The 26,868-nt window shown below is 47.4% G+C and overlaps 1 long non-coding RNA gene across 1 annotated transcript in view; it reads right to left on the bottom strand.

The window, feature by feature from the left end:
- The window catches only part of LOC128563858 (uncharacterized), an 89,068-nt gene extending 64,282 nt beyond the window's left edge, over positions 1 to 24,786 (bottom strand). Inside the window, exons 1-4 of the long non-coding RNA XR_008373910.1 lie at positions 24,698 to 24,786; positions 14,546 to 14,653; positions 11,201 to 11,271; positions 10,516 to 10,611 (exon numbers count right to left, since the gene is read on the bottom strand). This is a non-coding gene — a long non-coding RNA (uncharacterized LOC128563858). The remainder of the gene's footprint in view (positions 1 to 10,515; positions 10,612 to 11,200; positions 11,272 to 14,545; positions 14,654 to 24,697) is intronic.
- Between the last annotated feature and the right edge of the window lie 2,082 nt (positions 24,787 to 26,868).

Here is a 26,868-nt window from a genome sequence, read left to right as displayed (position 1 = left end):
ATTCCATTTTTTATCAAAATCTGCCTTCTGTTGTTAACAATATTCCATTATGGTGAAATTCAATGTTTTTCTCTGGCTGAAAATAGAAGTCCTTCCTGGTTTAAACCACTTATCTTGAAAGTTTTTTAGGAGAAAAAGATAGACACTAAACACTTACATCTTTCCAGGGAAGGTTAGCAACACTTTCTTCACAGAAGCACTTGTCATCTTGAGTTTGTGGCCCTACCTTGGGTAGAAAATTGGAAAATTTTAAGTGATTGACTTGAAAAATCTATTCCTTACTCAATTCAAGAGATCTAATTAGATCTAAAGTTACAGAGGAGCAATAGAATGATTTCTGCCCTACAACAAAAGGTTGGAAATAAAAGTGATGGCCTTGGCAATGCTGAGAGGAAATTTCAAGGGCAAGGAGATTTATGCTGACAGGCTTTTTGAGACGGGGAAACCGTATCTTCATGACCTTTGAACATAATTATTCAGCACAAATATTCCCAGAAGTACAATGATTTGGGGAGGATTTAAGGGTTGTTTTTTTTTTAAATGGATAGAAAAACAAAAAAGAAAATAAATTTTATATTCTTTACTTCATTAAAATATATTAAAAAGCAGAAATTCCTCCACTATCCCAAGAGATAAATGTTGTTCATTTGCTGTTCGTCCTTTTGGATTTTGGGATGTGTAGATGATAGATTTACTGAAATTTTTCCTTTACAAAAATGGGTCCTGCCCTTGGGCGGTGCCTGTGGCTCAAGGAGTAGAGCGCCGGTCCCATATGCCAGAGGTGGCGGGTTCAAACCTAAGCCCTGGCCAAAAACCACAAAAAAAAAAAAAAAAATGGGTCCTGCCCATATACATATATTTATCTCACTTCTTATAATGACTTCATGGTATTCGTGGTATGAATATTCCATGATTTCTTTAACCATTTTTTTGTTTATGGAGATTTCTGTTTCAGCATATTTGCTAATATATCCTAGAAACAAATTATTAAAAGTGGTTTTTCTGGGCAGAGATTCTGCATTTCTTTCTCTTCTTTTGTACAAATTTATGGCACATGTGAAATTTTGTTACATGGATATAATGTGTAGTAATCAAGTCCATCACCTAAGTACGATGCATTTTGTTAAGTACTCTGCTGTCAAACATTGAGTTTATTCCTTCTATTACTGAATGTTTGTACCCTTTAACCTACTTCTTTTCATCCTCCTTCATCCACCACTTACCTTTTCTAGTCTTTTCACCCTCTACTTCCATGTAATCAAGTTTTTTAGCTTCTATACATAACTGAGGACATGATGTTCGTCTTGTTGTGCCTTGCTCATCCTACTTAAGATAATGACTTCTAGCTCCATCCATGTTGCTGCAAATGACAATATTTCATTCTTTTTTATAGCTAAATAGTAGTCCATTATGTATGTACATCACATTTTCTTTAACCAATCATCCATTGGTGGACATTTAGGCCGATTTCATATTTTTGCTATTGTGAATAGTTGTGCAGTAAACATATAAGTGCAGATTTCCTGTGGATATATTGATTTCTTTTCCTTTCCCAGTAGACAGATGGCTAAATTTCAAACGGTAATTTTTATTTTAAGTTTTTTGAGAAATCTCCATACTATTTTCCATAGTGACAATACTAGTTTATATAGTGACTATACTAGTTTCTCACCAACAGTGTGTAAGAGTTCCCTTTTCTCTGCATGCTTGCCAGCATCTCTTTTGGTCTTTTTTTTTTTTTTTTACCACCCTTGGTAGAGTGCCATCACATCATAGGACTCACAGCAACCTCCAGCTCCTGGGCCTCCGCAATTCTCCTGCCTCAGCCTCCCGAGCAGCTGGGACTACAGGCACCTGCCACAACGCCCAGTTATTTTTTGGTTGCAGTTCAGCCGGGGCTGGGTTTGAACCCGCCACCCTCGGTATATGGGGCCGGCGCCCTACTCGCTGAGCCACAGGCACCGCCCTCTTTTGGTCTTTTTAATGATGTCTGTTCTGACTGGGGTAAGATGAAACAGTGGGTTTTAATGTATTATCTTTTCCATGTACTATTGAATTCTGGTGATCAGTGATGTTGAGTATTTTTTCATGTACTTGTTGGCCATTTTGTATGTCTTCTTTTTTGACTCTGAAGCTCTCTTCAGTGCTTAAGCTTGGCAGATCAGGAAGGTAGATGTTGTGTTCCCTGGTTATAACTTGCATCTTTTCTGAACAGGGGTGAGGCTTTTGGTTTCAGAATAAGATGGCATCCTCAGCATCTCAATGAGAGCACCACACATAGAAGGCACAGTAGACTAGATAACAATAGACTACATAATCCAGCCCCTTCATTTTACAGATGAGTCAACAGTCTCAGAGCACAGAAGGGATATACCTACAGACACAGTATAAGGAACTTTTTTTTTTAAATAAGAAACGTCTCAGAAGTTATCAAGTTCATCCAGGACCTCCCCCACCAAAACCAGCTTCCCCAGTTTAAAAGCAAGCTGATAATGAGATTCCAGCCCCCCTTCCCCCTGCAGCTGGGAAGAGCTGATAATTGCTCCCAGGGGTTCTTGAAAAGGCAATACATTTGTATGGTTCAGAAGTTCAAATAATATAAAAATTGTCATTCTTGTGCCTGCCTGCCCTCCATTGGCCCAGTTCACATCCCAGCTCTCTGCAAGTAACCATTTTTATTAGTTTCTTGTCTTTTCAAAGTTTATACTCGTATAAGCAAATACAGACACATATTTACAGACAAGTCTTAAGAGTTCTCAGAACTATAAGCCAAAGGAATCTTACTAACAGAACTTCAGTCTCTCTGAAATTTCGTTGAGCAGCAAGTCTTTCCTAGGGCCCCTTTGTCATGACATATATAAGTGGCTGAAGTTCCTTGTGCTAAAGAAATTGGTTCCAACAGGACTCTGTAAAAAGATCATCACCCAGAAAGAACCAAAACCTGTGGCCTCACTTCCAGGTCTGAAAGGGAGAAGTGGCAGAGTGGATGAAGCCCTGAGACCCCTCTCTTCGTGTGTTCCTTCCTTTATGGAACATTCCTGTGCACCAAGTCCTGAGCCTGTCCCCAGAGACACAGATACAGTGCCTACATCGAGGCAGAAGGAAGACAATGCAGGCCAGGGAGACTATTCACTGGCAATTGACAGCAAATCCAGCATAAGCACATCTGTGTTCAAAAAGGGAATTTATTGACTCCCATAGATGAAATGTGCAGAATAGATTTAGCTTTAGGAACAGCTTGATTTAGATGGTAAATGACATCACTAGGAGCCCTCTCTTGGCTCTGAACCATCTGGGCTGATTCAATCCTTGGGCATAGTAGCCCAGACATCTTCAGACTCATCATCACCTTGGACCAGGGCAAGTGAATGAGTTGGTGATCACAAAAACTCAAACAAAAATCCAGGGATCGAGTGTCCTTAGCCCCAATTGGTTTATTTAGATCACTGGTCCATTTCTCAACCAATCTGAACTCACTGATTGGCCTCATCTAGGCCATAGTCTTCACTCTTGGAGCCCAGGGACTGCGCCAACTGTACCCAAAGCACATAGGCTGAAAAGTAGTGGAAGGATGGTACTCCCAAAATCAAACCAGAGTACAGTAGGCATGCACAGTAGGGGGGCTGCCAGGCCACAAAAATACTGACTGTCCACCCTACCTATGTAATTACAAATGAGGTGACTGTTTCAAAAGGAGATACGCAAGGTACCATGGGGGGCCTGCTCCAGGGCGTGGCACTGGAAGTGTTCTCTAAGGAAGGCAGGCATCTCCCAGCTGACGGTGTTTGGTTTATACTTATAGAGAAGGTCAGGATTCCAACTGTCATAGAGAGACCCAGAACCAGGAGAGAAGGAAGTAATTTCAAGAAACTTAAAAGAGCTGTAATGTAATATAACTCAGGCACTGGGACACGATAGAGACCAGGTGAAATGACACAGGTGAGGTGGGCAGCCCTGGTAGGCACAGGGCCCACAAAACGAGCCTACCACCTTTAACCCAAGCCAGATTTCACTGCTGAGCTTCACATGGAATGGAGTTCCTGGTGGGCTAAGTGTCCAGGCCTGTCCCTCAGCACTGTAGCTGAGAGCCCAGTGTTGTGTGAGTGAGAGGATCACATTTGACCAAGTCAAGTCCCTGCTTTAAACACAAATGGAGCCCCTGTATTTTCATCATGGCCTTCCAGGCCCTGTCACACCTCAGCCTCCTCTCTCTCTTGCTTGTCTTTTCCCTGCTCTGCTCACCACCCATCCCAGTCCCCGGGGGAAAGCAGGGTACATGTTTCCTCCTGGGGGCCAGTGACACAGTACAGATGTGGGCACCAGCCATGGGCCTCTTCTCAGGACATGGGCTCAGGCACAGCATCCAGCCTCTTTGCCCATTGCACTTTACTCACAGAGGCCACCTCACCACTGGACATCCACCCTGAGAGCTGAGGTCAGGACAAGGGTTTTCACAGGGCCTGGAGTAAGGCACAAATGTGTGCAGTGAACAGTGACCGTCATGGGCAGGGAGAGAGCAGCAGAGCAGGACCACAGAGCAATGAAGGTCTATGTTCTATCTTTGGGCCAGAAAGCTGCCGAATACTGATCCAGACTCAAACTTTGAACTCCTTCGGAAATTTTTTCTAATCTCTTTGAGGGAAGCCATGGGAAGTGCAACTTCAGCAGGGTCACATATACGGGAAGGTGGAAGAGTTAAGCCAAGAGAGGGTCAGAATTGCATTTAATGCCCAGTATTTTCTCCCCACTTCTCCATGGTTTCTGATGTCTTTTTGACTTATATGCAAGCTACCCAGTTTGTATATGTGTTTGTTTGTTTGTTTGTTTGTTTTTGAGACAGAGCCTCAAGCTGTCGCCCTGGGTAGAGTGCCCTGGCATCACCGCTCACAGCAACCTCCAGCTCCTGGGCTCAAGCGATTCTCCTGCCTCTACCTCCCAAGTAGCTGGGACTACAGGCGCCCGCCACAATACCTGGCTATTTTTGTTTGTTTGTTTGTTTGTTTGCAGCCATCATCATTTGGCAGGCCTGGGCTGGATTCAAACCTGCCAGCTCAGGTGTATGTGGCTGGAACCTTAGCCGCATGAGCTACAGGTGCCGAGACTGTATATGTGTTTTTAATAAAAAGTAGCCTCTATTACTTTCTGGAACAAGAGAATAAATAAATGCAAAAAGAAGATCATGAAAGTATTATTTTTTTAATTCCACAGAGCGACCAGAGTTGTAAAATAATTTGTTATAGATCAACTCTGGGTCCTTGAATGTTAGAAAGTATTGCCTTTGTCTTAGGTCTGTTCTGTCAAAGTGGGATCACAGCCACCACCGGTGAACAGTCAGCTTCCTCTGTTTAATCAGTTGCTTATTAATGCACAATATACAATTTCCTCATGACAGCCTGACAAGTGTAACTACAGCTGCAAGCACACATCTGTGTTTAGCTAACAAACCAGCCAGGCTGATGCCAATCATCTCCTTTATACAAGACCAAAATAGTGGATAAAGCCTTCCAGGGCCCCAGTGTCCTCTTGAATGTAGTTTATGTACAGTAACTACCGTCTGCATTTTTTTGTTCTTCAGCTAGAAAATTATGCTCTTCCAGATCTGTTCTTAGACTCTGACCTTAGAGATCAACCACTCCAACCCTAGTGGGTACAATCTCCAGCTACAACTCAGAGCTCTCTCGGGGCACAGCTCCGAAAATCTCAATTTTCTCTTTCTTCACATTAGAATTATGCAAGGCCAGCCCGGTGCTGCATGCCCACTGAAGCTGTGACTAGCAGAAAACAGTGGGGAGGCCCATGTGGGATCCAGATGCCGGCAAAGCATGCCGAGGATAGGACATGCTCCTATTCCTCAGCATCCATCTGCCCGTTTGCCTCTTTTCTCCAGCGTGTCTTGAAGCACATAATGGAAATGACTACAAGCTCTATAAAGCAGGACTTAATCTGTCTAAATGTGACCATTGCTTCTGAAAGGCTGAACTAGACCCTTCTTTCTCATCTCCCACCCGACAGGAGCTGAACAGGGCTAAAGGGATGGAGAGGGACAGGGTGGCTGTAGGCCCTGTATCTCAACCTCTCACCCAGAGCAAGTGCTTCTCCCTGTCAATCCCAGCCTTTTCTTAACAGAGAAACTGAGTCACAGCAAAGAGCCTAAAAGCAGCTATCCACCATACATAGGTCATATCTTGAAATTGCTACATTTCTTTCTAAGCCTTTGAGGTCTCCTTAACGATAAGCCCTAATGGCTTGGCGCCTGTGGCTCAAGCAGCTAAGGCGCCAGCCACATACACCTGAGCTGGAGGGTTCGAATCCAGCCCGGACCTGCCAAACAACAATGACAACTACAACCAAAAAATAGCCAGGCGTTGTGGCAGGCGCCTGTAGTCCCAGCTACTTGGGAGGCGAAGGCAGGAGAATCACTTGAGCCCAGGAGTTGGAGGTTGCTGTGAGCGGTGATGTGAGGGCACTCTACCCAGGGTGATGACAGGGCAACAGCTTGAGGCTCTGTCTCTAAATAAATAAATAAATAAATAAGCCCTAAGAGCCTCATCTCCCACACTCCAAGCAGCATCTGAGGTGTTTTGCTAGATAAAAGGCCGACCCCTCCTCCCCTTCCCATCCAACCACCCCCACCCCTGGCAGAAGCAGCAGCTCCTGCAGGCCTATGCACTTCAGCTATGTGCTCCTGTACTTCCAGAGGGGGTTGTCCAGTGATTATGATTGGCACATGTGGAGATGAGGGGTACTGGAGGCAGCCAGGCCAATGAGGAGAGAATTGCCTGAGCCCTGGTGGAGGTGGGTGGAGCGGAGCAGAGGGGAGGGACATGCAGACTCGTAGGTTCTACCCAGGCCGACTGGGTCAGGATCTACATCTCAGATCCCTGGGTGATTTGTCCATGAAAGTTTGAGAACATCAAATCTGTAGGACTCCTATTAATTACATCACAGGAGAGCATCTCCAGGTCACTTCCTCAACCATCCCACACAGCTACTGTGAATGATGAATGCCAAGTATGAATATATTCACAGTGAAAAGGAAACACATGTTCCCTTATTATTAATTCTGGTTTCAACCCTGGGAGGTGAGCCTTATTACCCCGATTTGACAGATGAAGGAACTGGGCTTGAAGAGGTCAGATACCTTGCCCATGATCAAAAACTAAAAGAGCTGGGATTTCATTCAGCAGGCTTGCTTGGCCCCTACACCTACACTGTGAGGCAAGATCACCGCTTCTTGCTCTGGAGCAAACACATCCCTATTCTAAACCCAAGCTGGAACTCACTTTTGGAATATGGGCTGAGGCTCCTTGGGGCCTTTCTGCAGGGACAGGAGACCAAGGAGGCCAGGCAGGGCTCCAAGCTGCTGTGAGAAGCAGCGCTGGGCACCAGCAGAGGTCATTCCCAGGCTTGTCCAAAAGCTCCCTTTGGACAAAACAGAGCCCTTTAGGCCTTAGTGTGACATGGCAGCTTCTGGGTCAGGGACGGGCTACCATCGATCTCACACTGCTGTGGATGCTTTTTGGAAGCTGCCTTGCCTGCAGCTTCGGTAAGCTACAGCCCCCAGACCCAGGCCCCAGGAAGCTTGTCTCCAAGACCTCACTCTAGAAATTTCCAACTTTCTCTGAATCCAGTGCCAATGTCACTCATCTGTGACATCTGCCTAGCAGCCCCCTGACCCCACATCAGACAATTCAAGGCTCCAAGCTCTGTATTTCCACAAAATGAGTCATTCAATTCTGCAAATATTACTTAGGCATATATTATGTGCCCAGTAACGATACAGGATACATTTCCATACTCATTTAATCCTAAACTGGCAAGACGGGTACTATCATTCCCATTTCACAGCTATGAAAATGATTGCCAGTGAGTTACGGAGCTGGAATTTACACCTGGGGCCCTAACTCCAGATCCAATTCTTTTTTTTTGAGACAGACTTTTATTTTGTACCCTCCAGAGAGTGGCGTGGCATCACAGCTCACAGCAACCTCAAACTCTTAGCTACAAGCAATACTCTTGCCTCAGCCTCCTGAGTAGCTGGAACTACAGGTGCCCACCACAACACCTGGTTATTTTTAGAGATGAGGTCTCTAAAGAGCTGGGATTTAGAGCTGAGCTCTTGCTCAGGCTGATCTCGAACCACTAAGATCAAGTAATCTGCCTGTCTCAGCCTCTCAGAGTACTAGGATTACAGGGGTAAGCCACCGTGCCTGGCCTTAAAACCAATGCTTCTTAACCACACAAGGGCAGCATCCCACATGGATTTAGCATAGGGCTTACCATATTACTTGGTAATGATCGAATCGCAAGTGTGCCTTTCCCACTAGACCGTACACCCCCAGGGCTCCCCATTATAACTTATTCACTCCCGTGTCCCAATGCACAGTGCCTAGAACATAATATATCTGAATAGACTATACTAAACTGAATTCTTCAGCAGACATTTACCAAAATACTGTGTGCCAGACCTTGTGCAAGGCACAGGCCCACAGTGATGAAAAGGTCGCCTCCCCCACCAAGAAAACACCTCTACCCTAAACGTACAGACATTGCAGCATGTGAGGACCTGTGACAACAGAAGAAGGCGCGGAGTGTGCTGGGAGCCTGGGAAGGAGCCTGCAGTCAGCCAGCGGGAAAGGGCAGGCGGGGAGGGGCCGCTGCAGCAGATACCCAAGGGAGAAATCTGTGCTGAGGACGAAGACAGGATGTTTCAGAGAGGTAAGAGCCCAGGCTGAGACAGAGATTTGAAAGTGCCTGGTTTGCTAGTGCTTTAGGGGGATAATAAATAGCACTTTGGAAGAAGTGGGTTTCCTAATGGGTGCCTCATAAATTGAACTCTTTCCCCCGAAACTGTGGACTCTTCCTTCCCAAAGCAGAGCCCAACCAATCCATGAATGTTGGAAAAACAGACCTAAATTCCAAAAGGGGACGATGCCCAGCTAGGCACCTAAGAAGTTAGTTTTTTTTTATTATTATTAAATCATAGCTGTGTACATTAATATGATCATGGGGCACCATACACTTGGTTCATAGATCGTTTGACACATTTTCATCACACTAGTTAACATAGCTTTCATAGCATTTTCTTAGTTATTTTGCTGAGACCTTTACATTCCACATTTACTAGGATTTAAGAAGTTACTTAGAAGGAGTGACTCCTCTCGGGTCACCAAAGAGCCACCTCCCATCCCAGGAGAACAGAGAGAAGCTGTCTCTTCTATACAATCACCTCTGGGAGTCTGAAACTCCCCCTAGTCTATAGAAATAGGGACTCTGGAAATGTGTCCCACACCCACCCCACCCCAGCAGGGTTCAGGAACCATCATTGGAATTGCTGCCACATGCTGCAGAGTGGCCAGAGGCTGGACAGGTAGCCTGGGCCACACTGACAAGGCCCTTGCTTTCCTCATTTCCTAGAGATGATGGGGGCCACTGATGAATGGTGGGCAGGAGAGTGATAGCACCCTGGGCTACTGGGGAGAGTGGGAGGGCCACAATAGGAGCAAAGTATCTATAAGGATGTTCCCCTGTGAGCAGTCAGCCAGAACTCTGGCCAGGGCAGCAAGGATGTAAAACAGGAGAGGGAGCCAGGAGATGGTGAGGGGCTGGCATGTAGGGCATGTGACAGATGAAAGAAGAAGTCAAGTTTCAGCCAGAGTTCCAGGTGGGCCACTGGCTAGCTGGTGGTGTTACTCTAGATACAAACAGGAGGGAGAGAAGGTTTGCAGAGAAGAATCGGTTTGGGTGTGAGGTGCAAGATACCCAGCAGATGTGGCTATCAGGAGAGAAAGCTAGTCTGGAGAGAGACTGGGACTCAGCCAACTCCAAGAAAGCACATTTCCCAGGGAACAGGAGCCTGGAGTCAAAAATAGCATGACAATGAGTCACCTAGGACAGTCTTTCCCTGCCTCTGCCTCCTCCCACTCTCAGGGAATACCAGCCCCTCACACATTCCAGGGGATCCTAGTGTGTGTGTACTGGAAGGAAGCAGATACAGACTTATGCTGCCACATGGTGTCTATGGCTCCCCTTCCCTGCTCCTGCTCACTGCAGAGAGGTCCTGGACCACCCAAGCCTCAAAGCCATGCTTGGGTCCTGATGCTCATTCTAGGATCCACTAGTGTTGCCCTGAACCATGGGACCAGTATCCACTGTCAAGGGCCTATCTGTCTACTTTATAAAGGAACAAATGTACAACAAGCAGATGATCTGTGACTACAATCAGAACAAGCTTCTCTGAAAACCCGCAGGACAAACCCCTATTCCCTCACCAGCCAGGCCCTGTCTAGGTCCTGATCCACCTCCAGGTCAGGGCTAACTCACTCAGCCTCCCCACCACCACTACCAACAACTCGACATGGCCAGGAATATCCCCATCATCTCTCTACCAAGCCCCACTGACACCCTGGCCTTGGTCCAAGGCTACCTCTCTCCCTTCCTCAGAATTAGCATCTTTCCACAAGGACTGATGTTGGGAACATAAAGTTTTTTCAGGAAAAAAAACTGTAACCTCACCCATACTGAAGGCAGAGCCCAAGTAGACAATAACATGCAGAGTCTGGATTATTTGGTCTTGAATAGCATCATCCATGGATCCACTGTTAGCAAATTCTGTTGGCACATAAAAAGGTAGCAGATTCTAACCTCTTCTCATCACCTCCATTATTCCCAGTCACCATTATCTCTAGCCCAGATTATTGCAATTTGTCTGTTTTTGCCCCCCAGCCCAGTCTTAAAACAGCCTAGTCTTAAAGCCTGAGTGAGAACTTTGCTTTATTATTTCGAAATATGAAGGGGATACAAATGTTTTAGGTTACATGGACTGCTCTTGTAATGTTTGAGTCATAGCCACCAGTGTGCCTCTTACCCAAACAGTATTCCCTATACCTGGTGGGTAGCTTGATGCCCCTCTTCTCCTTCCCTTACCCTTCCTTAATTTCTGCTGAGTTTTATCTCCCTCCATACACATATGTGCTCAATTTAATAGTGAGTACATGTGGTGTTTGTTTTTCCATTCTTAAGATATTTCACTTAGGAGAATGCATGAGCCTTTTAAAACATCAGTGAGACTGTGAGACTCCTCTCTCAAAACCTTTTCCAGTCTTCCCACCACAGAGTAAAACCCAAATCCTTACAAAGCCCCAAGCTATCAGATATAACACCCCACAATACACTTTCACCACAATTGCTCTGCACTTACCTTTGGGCCACTCCTGATTCACTCTGCATCCTTCAGTCCTCAAGCAAAAGATCTCTGGTGTCCTCTCAGGGCTGTTATAAAAACAAAATGTTAATAAATTTAAAGATCTAAGTAGCTTTTATTAGCAATTCATAAATTGGGGCCCTGCGCAGTGGCTCATACCTGTAATTCCAGCACTCTGGAAGGCTGAGGCAAGTGGATTTCTTGAGCTCACAAGTTTGAGGAAGAGTGAGACTTCCATCTCTAAAAATCAGGTGGGCGTTGTGATGGGCGCCTGTATCGCAGCTACTCGGGAGGCTAAGGCAAGAGGATCACTTGAGCCCAAGAGTTTGAGGTTGCTATCACGGCACTTTACCCAGAGCGACAAAGTGAGACTCTGTCTCAAAAAAAAAAAAAGAAAAGGGCGGCGCCTGTGGCTCAGTGAGTAGGGCGCTGGCCCCATATGCCAAGGGTGGCGGGTTCGGACCCAGCCCCAGTCAAACTGCAAGAGAAAAATAGCCGGGCGTTGTGGCGCGCACCTGTAGTCCCAGCTGTTCGGGAGGCTGAGGCAAGAGAATCGCGTAAGCCCAAGAGTTAGAGGTTGCTGTGAGCCGTGTGATGCCACGTCACTCTACCCGAGGGCGGTACAGTGAGACTCTGTCTCTACAAAAAAAGAAAAAAAAAAGAAAAAATTCATAAATTGGGCCATGTCCCATCTAAAAATTTAGAAAAGGTGCTCTCCCAAGCTAAACAGACAAAGTAGGCTTTATAGGGCTGAAGAAGCAGAAACAGGGAACAAAAATCAGGTTTGGAGTTTCAAAGTTATTTTCCTTAGGGTTAAAACAGAGGGGACTTCCTCATCATGCCAGCTCAGGTAAGCTGGGCCCCTTCTCATTGGTTGCTGTGATTCTTCTGTTTGGGGGAAAACCATCCCATTTTAAGGTTTAGCTTGATTATATGGCTGCCCAGAACATAGAATCAAACTGTTATATGTCCCCATTCTGGTTTGGTCTGGCTGGGCCTAGTGCAGGAGCTCAGTCCAAGCAATCGTGTCTGATAAATTTTGTTAAATGTGCTGCCTTTAAACCTGGAATACTTTCCCCGCACATGGTCCCTTCAGTCTTTGCTCAAAGATCAGCATCTCAGAGATTGCCCTATCCAAAACGACTGTCACCACCATCACCCACACTCTCCCTCCCCTTTCACCCTGCTTTATCTGTCCCCTGGGCACTTCTCACAGTGTTAACAGGTTCCTTACTTGTCTTGTTTATATCTGTCTCCATGACAACAGGGATTTTGTGGGGTTTGCTCCCTGCCTGAACCTCTCCCCCCCTTCTAGAAGAGCACTTATTAACACATGTTGATTGACTGTAATGGAGGAGGCCTGGTCTGGTTCCCTCACACCTAGACCTGGGCGAGTCCATTGGCCAGGCCCCCAGACGTGCCCACATGTGCCTGAGAACTGGCACGCTCCACTTCCGTCAGACCAGGAAGTTCTGCCTGGATGCAGGCAGTGATGAAATCCTGGGTAGGAACAATCACCTCAGAGAGGAACATGGGCCCTGAGAAGCCAGGAGCCTTGGGCTGATGGGGAAGGCTGGGAGGACAAGACATTCCCAAGACACCCAGAGGAAAGGAGTTGGGAGACAGAAGGATGACTGGAGAAGGAGTAGAGCCTGGAAAACTAGAGGAACAGACAACTGCCCGGGGGGAGGGGAGGTGGAGGGGGCTAACTGTTTCTCTCACCCCAGGGGTGTCTCTAAGGCGAGACCAGAAAAGCCCATGTAAGTAGGAACCTCCCTCCGGCTTCCAGGAAACAGAGGAGGAGCCGGATAGAAAAGAATGGAAACCCAAATTTGGAGAAGTGGATAAAGAGAGTGCAGACAAGTTTCTCCACACACTTGGCCTGGAAAGGATCTATATAGGCCAATAGTTACAGTGGGATACAGGACAGGGCTTTTTAAATTTGGAAGAGCTCTTTTTATTTATATCCAGAGAGGAAGATGTTGGTAAAGAAGAGGTTGGAGGTTCCGGAAATTGAGGGGAAATGCACAGGAAAATAATCCAGACAAGGCATGAAGATTAGAAGCATCACAGCCTGCCAGTGGTTCTCAACCTTCTGCGGTGTAGACAGTTTAGCCTCATCTCAGCAGGGAGATGGCTCTTCCTCAGAGAAAAGGGAGAGAAGAAAGGACAGGGCAGAGAGTTTGCAGGTGGTAGGGCAGGAAGTGGAAGCAGCCATGTTATTCCTAAAAACTAGGAAGAAGTCGTGACTGAGAGGCAGGGAGGACTCACGGAAAGTGTTAGGGTTTGAAATAGCTGCAAAGGGAACTAAGAAGGAGCTAACAGAGTCCATGTGGGAGCTTTGGGAGCAGCTGCAGCTGCGCTATAGGAGCACCCTGACGATGGGCTCTGTCATCAGTAAGGAGGAGGCCAGGAGCTCATGATCCTCATGAGAACTCAGCACAGTTTCAGCAGGGTTGGGGAGAGGGCAGAAAGGATTGGAAGCTGTGGTTAGCTGGCCCTTCTAAGGTGCAATGGTAGCTCTCTGCTGCAGCCACAGCAGTGGGGACCGGGTAGAGGGAAATATAGTTGGCATTGAGAGGTCACTGATGTGATGCTGAGGTCTCCCAACATGATGGTGCAATTCCAGGAAAACAAAGTTCTCAGAGCTTGTGAGGAAAGACCTAAGGTGTCAGTGGAAGCTGGCAAAAAGGATGACAGAAAACAGTGTGGCAGAGACTGAAAGATGCCTCCCAATATCCATTAGCCCTTTCCTTAGCAATAAGGTATTTGATTTTTAGCCAGAACCACTGCCACCCAGGTTTTTTTGGGTTTGGGGGGAGGGGGAATGTTGTTGTTGTTTGGTTGGTTTGGTTTTTTTGAGACAGAGTTTCACTTTATCACCCTGGGTAGAGTGCCATAGCGTCATAGCTCACAGCAACCTCCTACTCCTAGGCTCAAGTGATTCTCTTGCCTCAACCTTCCAAGTAGCTGGAACTACAAGCATCCACCAGGCCTGGCTATTTTTTGAGATGGGGTCTCGCTCTTGCTCTGGCTGGTCTTGAACCTGTGAGCTCAGGCAATCTACCCACCTTGGCCTCCCAGAGTGCTAGGATTACAGGTGTGAGCCACCAAATTTTTTTAAATTACTTTGCCCAGTCTAGCCAGTCATTTAGAGAGGTGTATATCTGCTCCGTGGGGCTCTGGAAGCCCTTCTTGCTTCCTTCCCTCTGTGGCTAACCTTTAGCTCTGATTGAATGGCTGGAGCATGGGCTGCGTATTGAGCCATGAGGATGCGGGTCCCACTCAAGAATGGCAGAACAGTGAGCTTGGGCCCCTGCAGATTTCATGAAGTCAACTTACCTGCTCTAAACAGTCTACTTCTGAGAGTTTTCTGTCAGCAGAGGAACTAATTCCACACATTACAGATGGTCGAGGAGGATAGTCTGAGTCTCTAAGGAGGAGAGCTTTCTAGAGGAAAGCAAACACATATATGCCTATAAACATGATGGTATAGCACTGTGGTAGGAAGTTGAGTTGGTAGCTGTTGAGGCAGAGCACTGTTGGTAGAGCACAAGAGGGTGCATCTTCAGGACAGAGGTCAAAAATGAGAGCCCAGGGTCTCCGCAGATTCAAAATTTCCAATGAAAATTTTGGTCTGGTTGGGGAAGACTGGTGTAGGAAGTAGGCAGGAAGCCAACGCAGAGTCAGAAGGGCCATAAGAAGCTGTCCCTTCCTGCAGGAAAGTTGCCCAGAGCTGAAAGCTCTTAAGGTTGAGACAGCCATATGCTTTCATAGGTTGTAATCGTAGCCTCAGGTTTCCCATTTTCTTTCCTCGGGTATTTTAATCTTGTTTTTCTAACCTCATTTCCACTTTAACTTCAGAGGATGTAGCTGTTCCTCTCTGTTTGGAAGAGCAGATCCTAGGCAAGTGTGTGGGTCCCTAAGAGGGGCATTTCTTAGGCAGCAGCCTGCCATTAAGCCTCCAGTGCACACCTGCCCACTCAGGAATGGTGGTGAGAAAAGAATTTAGGACCATAAAATATAAAGGGGCAGCCACAGGCATCAACGAAAGAAAAGACAAGACTCTTCCCTTAATGAGTGAAATACAGGGGCCACATGAGAAGGGTACAGGGTTCCTGATAAGGATCTGGGCCCAGAAGAGCCAGGCATCGTGGTTACCTTACCCAGGTTCACAGTGCAAGCTCAGGACAAAGTCCACAACCTGCTTACAGGAACTCCGTGTGGGGCCGGGTAGATAACCCGTCATTCTTGCTGCTGACACACGTTTTTGAGCTAAAGCTGCCCCAACTTCCCCCTCCCAGGGTAAGAATTGGGCAGAGGGCTTGGGGTAAGTGAGGCGGGGTGAGCCAGGGTGAGATGGGGTGGGGCTGGCCTTGGGGCTGAGATCACAGTTTCCAGCTGTGAGGCGGGGACAGAGCTTGATAAAATGAGGAAGCCTGCAGCCACAGCCACTGTCCCAGAACCAGCCTTCCTCTTCCATTAACCCCAAATGGAGAAATTTAGCCATACTGCCAGTGACAGCTACACAAGTCACAGGTGTGGCACTAGGCAAGCAGTAAATAGCCTCTTTAATATAGAACGTTGGACTCTTATTAGAATCCCCTGGTGTGCTATAAACACAACACAAGCCTGAAGGCTGTGCTCGGGCCACACCCCAAATTAATAAAATCAGAATCAGCAGTGGGAGGAGGGAGGGAAATGAGGGCACCAGTGGGTTTTTAAAGCTCCCAGATATTTCCGGTGTGCAGTCAAGGTTAGAACCTGAGTTTGAACTCTGGCTGGGCCGTGTACCGGCCGCATGGTGGGGGTGGCCCCACTCCCACAGAGCTGCAACCTCCCCCTGCATGAAGAGCAGCTGCTCGCAGCCCCACCTCCTGGGTTCTGTGGTGGTGGGATGTGCCTAGACAGCGCCTGGCTGCTGTCACTCATGGTGGTCAGGATGCAGCTTGAAAACCCAGACCTGAAAAGCCACAGCTCTCCTCTTTGGCTCTTTTGGGATCTGTCAAAGCTCACCTGCTTCAAAAGTCAAGTGACTCATGTGGGTGGGGATTAGTCTGGTTCCTGGTGTTGACGGTGGTCACACTCTGTATTTCTAAACAGGACAAGGTAGGAGGAGGTGTCTCTGGCTAGTTGAAGTGGTGCCAAAACTCTACCACAGAAGGTTAAGCTCAGTTTAAACTAGAGCTTTTCTATATTCCAAAAAGTTAAGAAGTAAAAGTTAAATTTAAAAGTTAAGATTAAAAATGCAAATTCTAAGAATCCATCCCAATCTCCTACAGCAGAATTTACAGGATAGGGAAAGAAGCTGTCTACAAGTGTCCTAGCTGATTCATATCACGGAAAGCTTTAAAAAAAAAAAAAAAAGCAGACCCCCTCCTCACTAGAGATTTCTTCTGGTTATTAGGTGGGGAAGAAGGGTGGGGGAGGGCTTGGGGTTGGGAAGTGGGCCCCTAGATTGATTTTTTTTTAAAAATCCTCAAGAGGGTCTAATGTGCAGGAGAGTTTCAAATGCACTTTGTAATAATTTCAATTATCTTTTCTGTATGAGACAACTTCATTTTCTTCATTATAATTTTTTAAAGCTCTGCATTATTGAACACTGCAATGCACCAGATGAGGCATTTTGTGCAAACAGCAGCACAATGTTCACTACAAACCTTTATGTGGGTTTTATTGGTTTCCCCACTTTCCAGACAAGAAAATTAAAACAGGTTAAATAGCTGGTTATAGCAGCTTAGCTAATAAGCAACAAAGCCATTCTCACTAAATTCCAGGCTAGCCACTGAGTGCTACACTACTGTGCTCTCAGCCTACCCACAAGGCCCCATGGGGACAGGATTGTGCTGGGACCTGTGGAGCTCTCATATCCTGAGACCAGTTTCCTAAGGAGAAAATGGGGCTCCTCCCAAATGCACACACTCCTTCTTTGCTCCAGTCCAGCATCGATGGGCTAGGTTGGAAGTACATTTAGGTCAAGAATTCCTATTTGACGGCCCATCAGAATCATCCATAGAGCTTATTAAAAATGCAGACAGCTAGGTCCTATCACAGAGATTCTAACTCAGCAGGTCTGGGATGCAATTAAGTTAAACCAGGGGTACTGAGGCAAGCAATTGGAGGACTGTGCTGAGGAAAAGAAAGAGGGAGAGAAAGAAAGAAAAGAAAAAAAAGAACAGAGAAGAAAGAAAAGGGGGAAAAGAAGAGAAGGGGAAAGAGAAAAGATAAAGCAAAGAGAGAAAAAGAAAAAGAAAGGAAGAGAAAGGGAGGTGTCCTGACCCAGGAATCCACCCTTGCAAGCAGGACAAGCAGCCTCCATAGGGGGGCGTGCCGCGTGCTGGGTGATTTCTAGTCCTTTCTCCGTATCTGGGTAACTGCTCCTTCTCCTTTCAGACCCCAGCTCCATGGCACTCCTTCACTGTGCTATCTTCCTTCTCAGCTCCAGAAAGAATTAAGCAGACCTTCTCAGGAATTTCATGGCCCTTTAAATCCAGGCAGCGTTTTCTTTATCCTGTTGGCTCAAGTAATGGTTTTCACTGCCTAAATCTCTGTGTGACTTATTCACCTTGGATGACAGCACAACTCTCAGGCTGCTGTCTGCTGAGCTGCAGATGGACACCTGGGGAGCTGGGAAAGGCCCGGCTGCAGGGCAGAGACGAGGGGGGTCTGAGCAAATCTTGGAAGCCTGGTTACAGAGGTGATGTGCCCACGCCCACACACCCACACACAGGCCAGGACTTTGGGTCGTTTGAAAACAGTGGTCCTGCTGAACCCTTTCTGAACTGCCTGTCCTCGTCCAATGTTAGGGACATGCAGATCAAGTGTTAGGGAAGTGTCAGGCTCAGAATCGCAGATGCCAGAGGGCCCCATAGAGCATCCCAGCTCCTCCGTGCAGCAGCTACAGGAGGGCTCTGTGGGCATGGTTGTGGGCAGCTTCGGCTTCTCAGGAGGAAGCTAAAAGTGGTCATTTATTATCTTCCTGGGGTATAGGAACCCCTGCCTATCACATGTTTGCCAGCCATGTTCACCCCCTGGGGCTGTAGAAATGAATTACCTCAAACTTGGTGACTTACAACAATAGAAATCCATTCTGTCACAGTTCTGAAGGCCAGAAGTCCAAAATTAGTGTCACTGGGCCAGAATCAGGGTGTCAGCAGGGCCACACTCCCACCACAGCATCCCGGGAGGATGCTTCCTTGCCTCTTCCAGCTTCTGGTGGCCCCAGGGTTCCTGCATATGTGGCCTCATCACCCCAATCTCTGCAGCTGCTTTCAGCAGCACACATGCTGTCAGAGCCCCTGCTTCTTGCTCTTAGAAGGACACCAGGATGATCTATCTCATCTTGAGACTTCTTAATTGCATCCATAAAGACTCTTTTTTCTTTTCAAAGTAGGGTCACATTCACAGATACTGGGAGTTAGAAGTGGGACACATGGTGGGGAACACAATTCAGCCCACTTCACCTGCCTTGCACTAAATAAATGTCAGTGGTTAAGTACCACCCCCCTTTCCACACCCAATGCCAATGAATCTCTCCTCCTACAGAGCCAGCCTTCCCTGGTGTCAGTATGGCTTGGCTCATTGCAGGCCTTCCTCCAGGAGCTGGGACAGCAGGGGATGTGGAGAGAGGCACAAAGTCTCCTGCCCCACAAGATTAATAAGATAAGTACCAAACTGGATTACTGTGTTGAGCTTGCCCCAGTGTATGCCCAGTGCATGAACAAACCCGCCAAGGCCACTGTCAGGTTGCCCTCATCTCTCTGACACACACAAGCTCCTGTGAGCAGCCCTTAGCACCAGAACCTAAGCATCTCCTGCTTAAAGGTCACCCACATCATGAAAGGCAGTTGTGCTACAGACCAGGCTGCAAAGAATCCACTCTCAAGTGCCCCTCTGCCACTATTTCTGCAGCGTGACCTTGAACTGCTCATTCACTTTTCTACACTTCACTATAAAACTAGACTGGTGGTAATACCTATAGGCTTAAATCCTTTCTCCAGCCAGGCCAGGTGTCAATAAATAAACAAATTCTACCTCACAGGTTTATGGAGAAGGCTAAGCAAGTGAGTGGGAAGGTTCTAGGCCCAAGAAGGACTCATCAACTTTTTATTGAATAAAAGCATCTGGCAACACAGCAGATGTGTCACTCAGTATTCAGTGGGTTTGGACACATACCTTTTAATCTTTACAGGCACCTGCACGTTGGTGGCTCCAAAATCTTTATCTTCCTCCTGGATATCTGGATGCCTGGAACACATGTCAATACATCCATGGTCACACCCCCGTCCCCACTCCTCACCTGCTCCTTCTCCCATGAGCACCACGATCTCACAGTGCCGCCAAATTCTCCCTCACCTTTAAGTCAGTCCTCAAGTTCTATTGATTCCTCCTCCTCAGTATTCCTCCGGTCTCTTTCCACCTCTTTGCACCTACCTAGTCTTCACACATTTAAAGCCACATCATTTCTGAACTATTGTTAACAACTTCCCTTCTTACTTACTTACTTCCCTTTCCTACCTAATTTATGTTGGCAAGACTGACATCCCTAAGATATAGATCAGATCACCTGCCAGGATTGCATAGAGCAGTGGTTCTCAACCTTCCTAATGCTAATGCGATGTATTTTCATTGTTACAAAGGGGTCTCAACCCACAGGTTGAGAACCACTGGCATAGAGCCTGTGGGCAGGAGCTGAGGGGGTACAAGCCCTACTGCAAAAGCCTAGCCCAGCCCAGCCCACCCCTCCAGCTGAATCTCCCATCTACCCTTAAACCACAGTCCTACTGGGGCCCACCCTCTCTCATTTCTACATGACTTAGCTAAGCTGTTCCCTTTACTTGAAACATCCTTTTATCCATTCTTCACATTACTAACCTACATGTAACCTCCAAGCTCTTTTTGAAAACCTTTCCCACTTTCCCTCTCCAGGCTGTACAGTGTCTTGCCCTGGGCCTCACACAACACTTACCAAATTCTATCATAAATACCTATTATCTGCCCACCCCATATCTGCCACACACCCCTATCCCCTGCCCAGACTGTGAGTTCTTGGAGGTTTGGGACTTTTGTCTCTTCTCTTCATATCCCCAGCACGTGGCCTAATTCCTGTCTACAGACAGCACCTTACCATACATTTGTTGAAGTGTTGAATGCCAAGGACAGAGTAACAGGATATCTATCTACCAGATAAATCTGGTAGATCCTTACACAAAGAAATATACCATGTCAGGGCGGCCCTTGTGGCTCAGTGAGTAGGGTGCAGGCCCCACATACCAAGGATGGCAGGTTCAAACCCAGTCCCAGCCAAACTGCAACAAAAAATAGCCTGGTATTGTGGTGAGCGCCTGTAATCCCAGCTGCTTGGGAGTCTGAGGCAAGAGAATCACCTAAGCTCAGGAGTTGGAGGTTGCTGTGAGTTGTGATGCCATGGCACTCTACCAAGGGCAACAGAGTGAGACTCTGTCTCTTAAAAAAAAAAAAAAAAAAAGAAGGGTGGCGCCTGTGGCTCAAAAGGGTAGGGCGCCGGCCCCATATGCCGGAGGTGGCGGGTTCAAACCCAGCCCCGGCAAAAAAAAAAAAAAAAGAAAGGAAAGAAATATACTATGTCATACAATGACAAAATTGCAGGCAACATCCATTATTAATGTTTTATTGGAACATACCACAGTGTTCTCTATGTAGCCATCTCTTCCAAGATCTTAACACAAAACCCAACACAGTGAAGGTCTTTTCCTAGGAGCCTAGGCTAATGCAATCCTTGGTAGAAGTTTCTGGAAATTGGCATGAAAACAGGAACCACAGTTTTAAAAGGTAGTCAAATAGCACGCCCTTGGGAAGCCAAGATTTTGATAGGATCTAGGTCGCTATTGGTTCAAGATTAAATTTCCTGAGTAGGGCTGAGAGTGCACACATCCTGTGCGGTTGATTAAAGAAGATTCAAGTGATTGGACAGCAGGTGTACAGGTGGCAAGAGTCATGTTCTATAGGCAGCCTGTTACAAAGACTTGCCCAGTCTCTACCCATAGATAGGCCAAAACTCCTCTACATAAACCCTGCACTCAGATATGCTGGATATTTATTTCCCCCCCAAACATCTCACACCTTCCTCACCTCTGCAATTTTCTAGAATGCACCCAGAATATATGCACTCTAATTTCTACCTAGCAATACCCTGTTCCCATGCCAAGGTCCACCTCATTGTGATAGAGTAACGGAGATAATTATCCCAATTATCCGCATTGTCCCTTTCTCCTACATCGAACTTCTGGCTGGAACCTTGGCTATGGACTACACATTTCCTGACCTCTTTTGCAACCAAGTGAGGCCAAACGACCAAGTCTGGCCTGCAGGATAAGTGAGCCCCTCTGGGGCTGTACCTTAAAGCATCTCTTGTGCGTTCCTCTCTTCTCCCACAGTCTGGAACACCAATATGGGAATGGCTGAGCTTTAGCCATATGGATGAGGACGACTCCCTGCAAAACAGTGGAGCACAGCCACAAGATAGAGCAGAACTGAGTCCCAGACTGGCCTTGTGAAGCTGCTCTGTCACAGGAGAGGGAAATAAAAATCTATCTTAAGATTGACCTTATATAAAAATCTCTATTTTGGGGTCTCTGTGCCTTAACTAATTTAATTATATATCATCTCCTCTATGAAGCTTCCCGAAGTGCTCAAGTCCTGGAGTGAGTGCTTTTATGGTGATGTTCATCCCACACTCTGGGTGGCATTATTGTGACCTCTGTACATGTCAGAGTGTCCCTAATGGACCATAAGATACTGAGGGCAAAGGCCACAGCAGTTTCATCTCGGATATCCCCCGAGTAATCAGCACAGTACCCTGTACATGGAAATCACATTTATTGAAGAAATGAAGGAATAAACAGTACCTCCTACTCACATACTCTTTTTAGAAGTGAAACAAAGATAGCAGTCAACACACAACATACTTAAGCAGAAACCAGAAAGAATGCCGCTGACAAATAAGAGGTCTGGTGTGCTGAACTAGGAATAGCAATTCTCCAAAAATAAACATATTGTGGTAACAAAGCCTAAAGAGAGCTCAGTGAAAAACAGAGATGGTTACCGAAGCCCTGGATCAGAGATTTCCTTTCCTCCCAGTGACCCCCAAATCCCACAGAAGACCCAGGTGGAGATGGCCATGTGCCCTCAGCACCTGGACAATCTCTTCTGCACATTGGATAACCACCCCCAGGCACATGTCTATTGAGCTAGAAGTATAAATGTAGTTTCTCAGGGGTATCCAGGAAAGGGACACCAACATTCTTCTCCCAGGACATCCCAGAAAAGTGTAAGAAAAAGAGAGTATTTCACAGGCCATCAGGAAAATGTTCAATTATAAGGGTGTGGGGTCTGGGGCCAGACTGTTGCATTTGAAACCCAGTTTACCAGCTGTGCAACTTTGAATGAGTAACTTAACCTCTCTGAACCTCCCTTTCCTCACCTGTAAAACAAAAAAGATAATGTTGGCTTGGCGCCCACAGCTCAGTAAGTAGGACACCAGCCACATACACTAGGGCTGGTGGGTTCCAACCTGGCCCAGGGCCTGCTAAACAACAATGACAACTACAACAACAACAGCAACAAAAAATAGCTGGACATTGTGGCAGGCGCCTATAGTCCCAGTTACTTGGGAGGCTGAGGCAAGAGAATCACTTAAGCCCAAGAGTTTGAGGTTGCTGTGAGCTGTGACGCCACGGAACTCTACCAAGGGCAACATAATGTGACTCTGTCTCAAAAAAAAAAAAAAAAAGTTAATGATACCTACTTATATGGTGGTTGCAGGAGTGAGTTTATATATTAAGGCACCTAGAACGCTGCCCAGCAAATAGTACACAACAGCGGCTGTCATCAGTATCATCCTTATCCTTACTATACTCAACCTTGGAGGTAGCTCACTCCACAGAACCCTTTTAGCAATAGATAGAACAAACAAAATACCCATTTTCCAGGTTTAGAAAAATAACTCAGGCTGGGTGCAGTGGCTTATGCCTGTATTCCTAACACTCTAGGAGGCTGAGGTGGGAGAATTGCTTGAGGTCAGGATTTCAAGACCAGCCTGAGCCAAAGTGAGACCCCGAGTCTACAAAAAATAGAAAAATGAGCCAAGTGTTGTAGTAGGGGCTTGTAGTCCCAGCTACTGGGGAGGCTGAGGCAGGAGGATCACTTGAGCCCAGGTGTTTGAGGTTGCTGTGAGCTAAGCTGACACTACAGCACTCTAGCCTGGGTGACAGAGTAAAACTCTTCTCAAAAAAAATAATTAATTAAAAAAATAACTTGAAGCTCAAACGGATTGCATGGGTCCTGAGCCAGGGGAATAGGACTCAGACTCCCCCTCAGGTATCCCGGCTCTAAGCTGTGTGCTAATGAAGAGCTCTGCACCCCACCCCCAGGAGCTCTTATCCTAGGTCCTGGGCTTCAGGAGGGAGTAGCCCCAAGAAGCTAAGAACTGAGGCAGCTATAACTGTCCCCCACCTTCAAGTGGTTTCTCAGGAGCCAAGGGTAAGGAGCCTGACCTCTGCAGGAACTGCCTCTCACCGGCCAGGACCTGGGACTCTCCTGCTCAGGCCTAGCGTATGGGGAAATGGGAGGGCAATTGTGAGGGGAGTGGAACCAGGAAGAGGTTTGGATGTTTGCTGATAAAAACAGATGAAGTCTGATGACACATCATGGGCCCAGAAAGGCACAGGGACGTTGTGAGCAATACAGTAGAAACTCTGTAATTGACCACCCAAGGGACTATAACAAACTGGTCAACCTGCAGAGGTGGCAGAGGTGGTCAGCATAAGGAATTAGGCTTACTGCACTGATATGTACATGTGGTCCATGTCCAGTCTATGAAAATTACATCAACTTAAGGAGGTCAGTGTAGGGCGGTGGTCACTGAGGAGATCTACTGTCTCTATAAAGGAAGGAATGAATGAGGAAAAATGTAAATGAGAACATAGAAAAAGTGTGCACAGGCAGGGTGGGAGTGCAGGTGCTTTCTGTGACATCCTGATCCTTCAGCCAAGGTGGTAGGAATAAAGCCAGGCTGTGTGTGAGAGAGAGAGGAAAAGGGAAGAAAGAGAAACAAGGAGACAAGAGACAGAAGAGCCACACAGCACCACAGCAGCTGTGGCCGTCTTCACCATCGCCCCAAATCAGAACAGCAGCTTTTCTCCCCAGGAAGCTCCCTTTTGGGAAAGTGTTGGAATGTTCTAGTTGCTGGGTGCTGACCAGCATCCCCAGGCTCCAGGCTTGCCTAACTTCCCCTTTCTATTCACTGTAGCTCTTCTTGGAGCTGTTTCTTCCATAAAGTTGAAGAAAAGACGCACTGGTAGCCCCTGTCCGTGGACTCCTGCGTCAGGCAGCTGGAGTTCTCTGGGTGTGCCATGGAGGGCTCTGGGAAGAAATCACACATCTTTCTCCTGTCCAGGCCAGAGAGTCCCCTCCAAACCAAAAGCCACAAACCCTCAAGCCCAACGTCAAACTCACCCAGCTTCCCACAGTAGAAGAAAGACCTGGAGGCTCCTCTGTCCTTCAGGGATATCCTCTCCTTTCCAAGGCCTGGCATACACAGATGCCACAGCTCCCAGAGGGTTGAAAGAGCGTTGTTCCTTGAGAGTGCCAGCTGTGAGCTTCCACTGGTTGGCAGCTCTCTGGCCTGCTCTTTCCAAGCCCTTGCCACACACCCTCCAAGTTGCAGGCCTCCAAGGGCCCCTAGAGCTTGGCAGCTCCACACTTCACCCTGTTGAAGGAAAGTACTACCAAATCCAAAAGGGGGGGGGGGACCAGATATGTAGCAGCACCCCTCGACCCCTACCATAAGAATGTGACCTTTTGTAACTGTCCTAGGAAATAGCCCCGAGCTGAAGCAGATAACCGGTAACTGGTTCTGAAAGAAAAAAGCTAAGCAAATGTTTAACTGCTGATCTTGTCTTAAGACAGATGAGTAATGAACCAGAGTTCTTCTTATCTGGAAAAGCCCCTATGTCTGCTACCCCTCCCTAAAGCCCCTGCTATGTCTGCAACTCCTCCCTACTTTATAGTTTTTGCCTTTATAAGCTTGTAAAACCTGCTGTTCAGGGCTTGACTCCTCGGCTCCTAAAAGAGTTGTGAGTCAAGCCCCAGCATGCTGGAATAAAATCCTCTTGCTCTTTGCATCAAGCGCTGTCTCTTGCGGTTGATTGGGGTCATCAGAGCTCAGGGCAGAGTGGGGGGTCTTGCCCCAAGTCTTTCATTTGGGGGCTCATCCGGGATTTGATGACCACCCTTCACCTGCAGAGTCGACCTTGGAGGTAAGAAAGGGGTACCCCGAAAACTGTCTGGTCTGTGTCTTCAGTCCTTTGTTTGACTTTGTGTGTGTGCTTTCGGTTTTGCAGCCGTTCAGCACCTCGTGAGAGTGGCCGGACAGTGGTCGGTAGACGTGCCCAGAGGACCACAGGCTGAAATCCTGGGGGACGCCCCAGGAACTGAGGAGAACCAGGGACGCCTGGTAGTCTCCTGCTGTAAGGGCACTGATCGAGTCCAGTTGTTCGATCAAAAATTACGGGAAACGCGCCCGTCTGATTCTGTTGTAGGCTTGTGAGGGACCAAGTGTGGTAGGTAGGTCCTTGTATCTGTAATATTTCTGTTATTCCTGTTATTTGTGTTTCTGACATATCTACTGACGATGGGACAGACTGTGACAACCCCTCTGAGTTTGACTCTAGATCATTGGACTGAAGTGAAGAAAAGAGGTCGTGACCTGTCAGTAGAAGTTAAAAAAAGCCCATGGCAGACTTTCTCCTCCTCGGAGTGGCCCACTTTTAACATCGGCTGGCCCTCAGGAGGAACCTTTGACTTATCTCTTATTTTTGCTATCAAAGAGATTGTTTTTCAGAGAGGACCGGGAGCCCATCCAGATCAACAACCTTACATCATAGTCTGGCAGGACCTGGTGCAGAATCCGCCCCCCTGGGTTCGGCCGTGGACTGCCCGTCTAATCCTCGGGTGCTCACTGTCCAATCTTCTGGTTCCAGAAAAGGGGGCGACAGCCCGGACCCCCCTAAGAAGATCTACCTGGAAATTCAGACTGATCATCTTCTCCTCGACCCTCCGCCCCCTCCTCCCCCATACCGTCCCGCCTTGGCTCCTGTCAGGGGGCAGGGAGGACCAGCATGGCCGAATCCAGTGATTGCCCCCTCTGCACCCCCGGGGGAACCTTCACTGGGGCCCGCACAAGGTACCAAGAGTCACCGCAGGGGAGGAATGTCTCCCGACACTACTGTTGCCCTGCCCCTGAGGGCATACGGCCCCCCGCAGGTGGCAACAGATGAGGGACCACCTCCTCTCCAGCCCCTCCAGTACTGGCCATTTTCTTCCGCAGACCTGTATAACTGGAAAACTAATCACCCCCCTTTTTCAGAAGACCTCCAATGCCTGACTGGGCTGGTAGAGTCCCTGATGTTCTCTCATCAGCCCACATGGGATAACTGCCAGCAGCTCATACAGACTCTCTTCACTACTGAAGAGAGGGAGAGGATTTTACTAGAAGCTAGGAAGGATGTACTCGGGGCGGACAGGCGTCCTACCCAGCTCCCCAACATCATCGAGGCTGCCTTTCACCTCTCCAGACCTGACTGGGACTTCAACACGGCAGAAGATAGGGAGCGACTGACAGTCTA

This window comes from Nycticebus coucang, chromosome 13, assembly GCF_027406575.1.
Source record: "Nycticebus coucang isolate mNycCou1 chromosome 13, mNycCou1.pri, whole genome shotgun sequence".
In the NCBI taxonomy this organism is placed as follows: domain Eukaryota; kingdom Metazoa; phylum Chordata; class Mammalia; order Primates; family Lorisidae; genus Nycticebus; species Nycticebus coucang.
The sequence above is the reverse complement of the archived record's forward strand: the minus strand, read 5'-3'. Positions and strand labels throughout refer to the sequence as shown.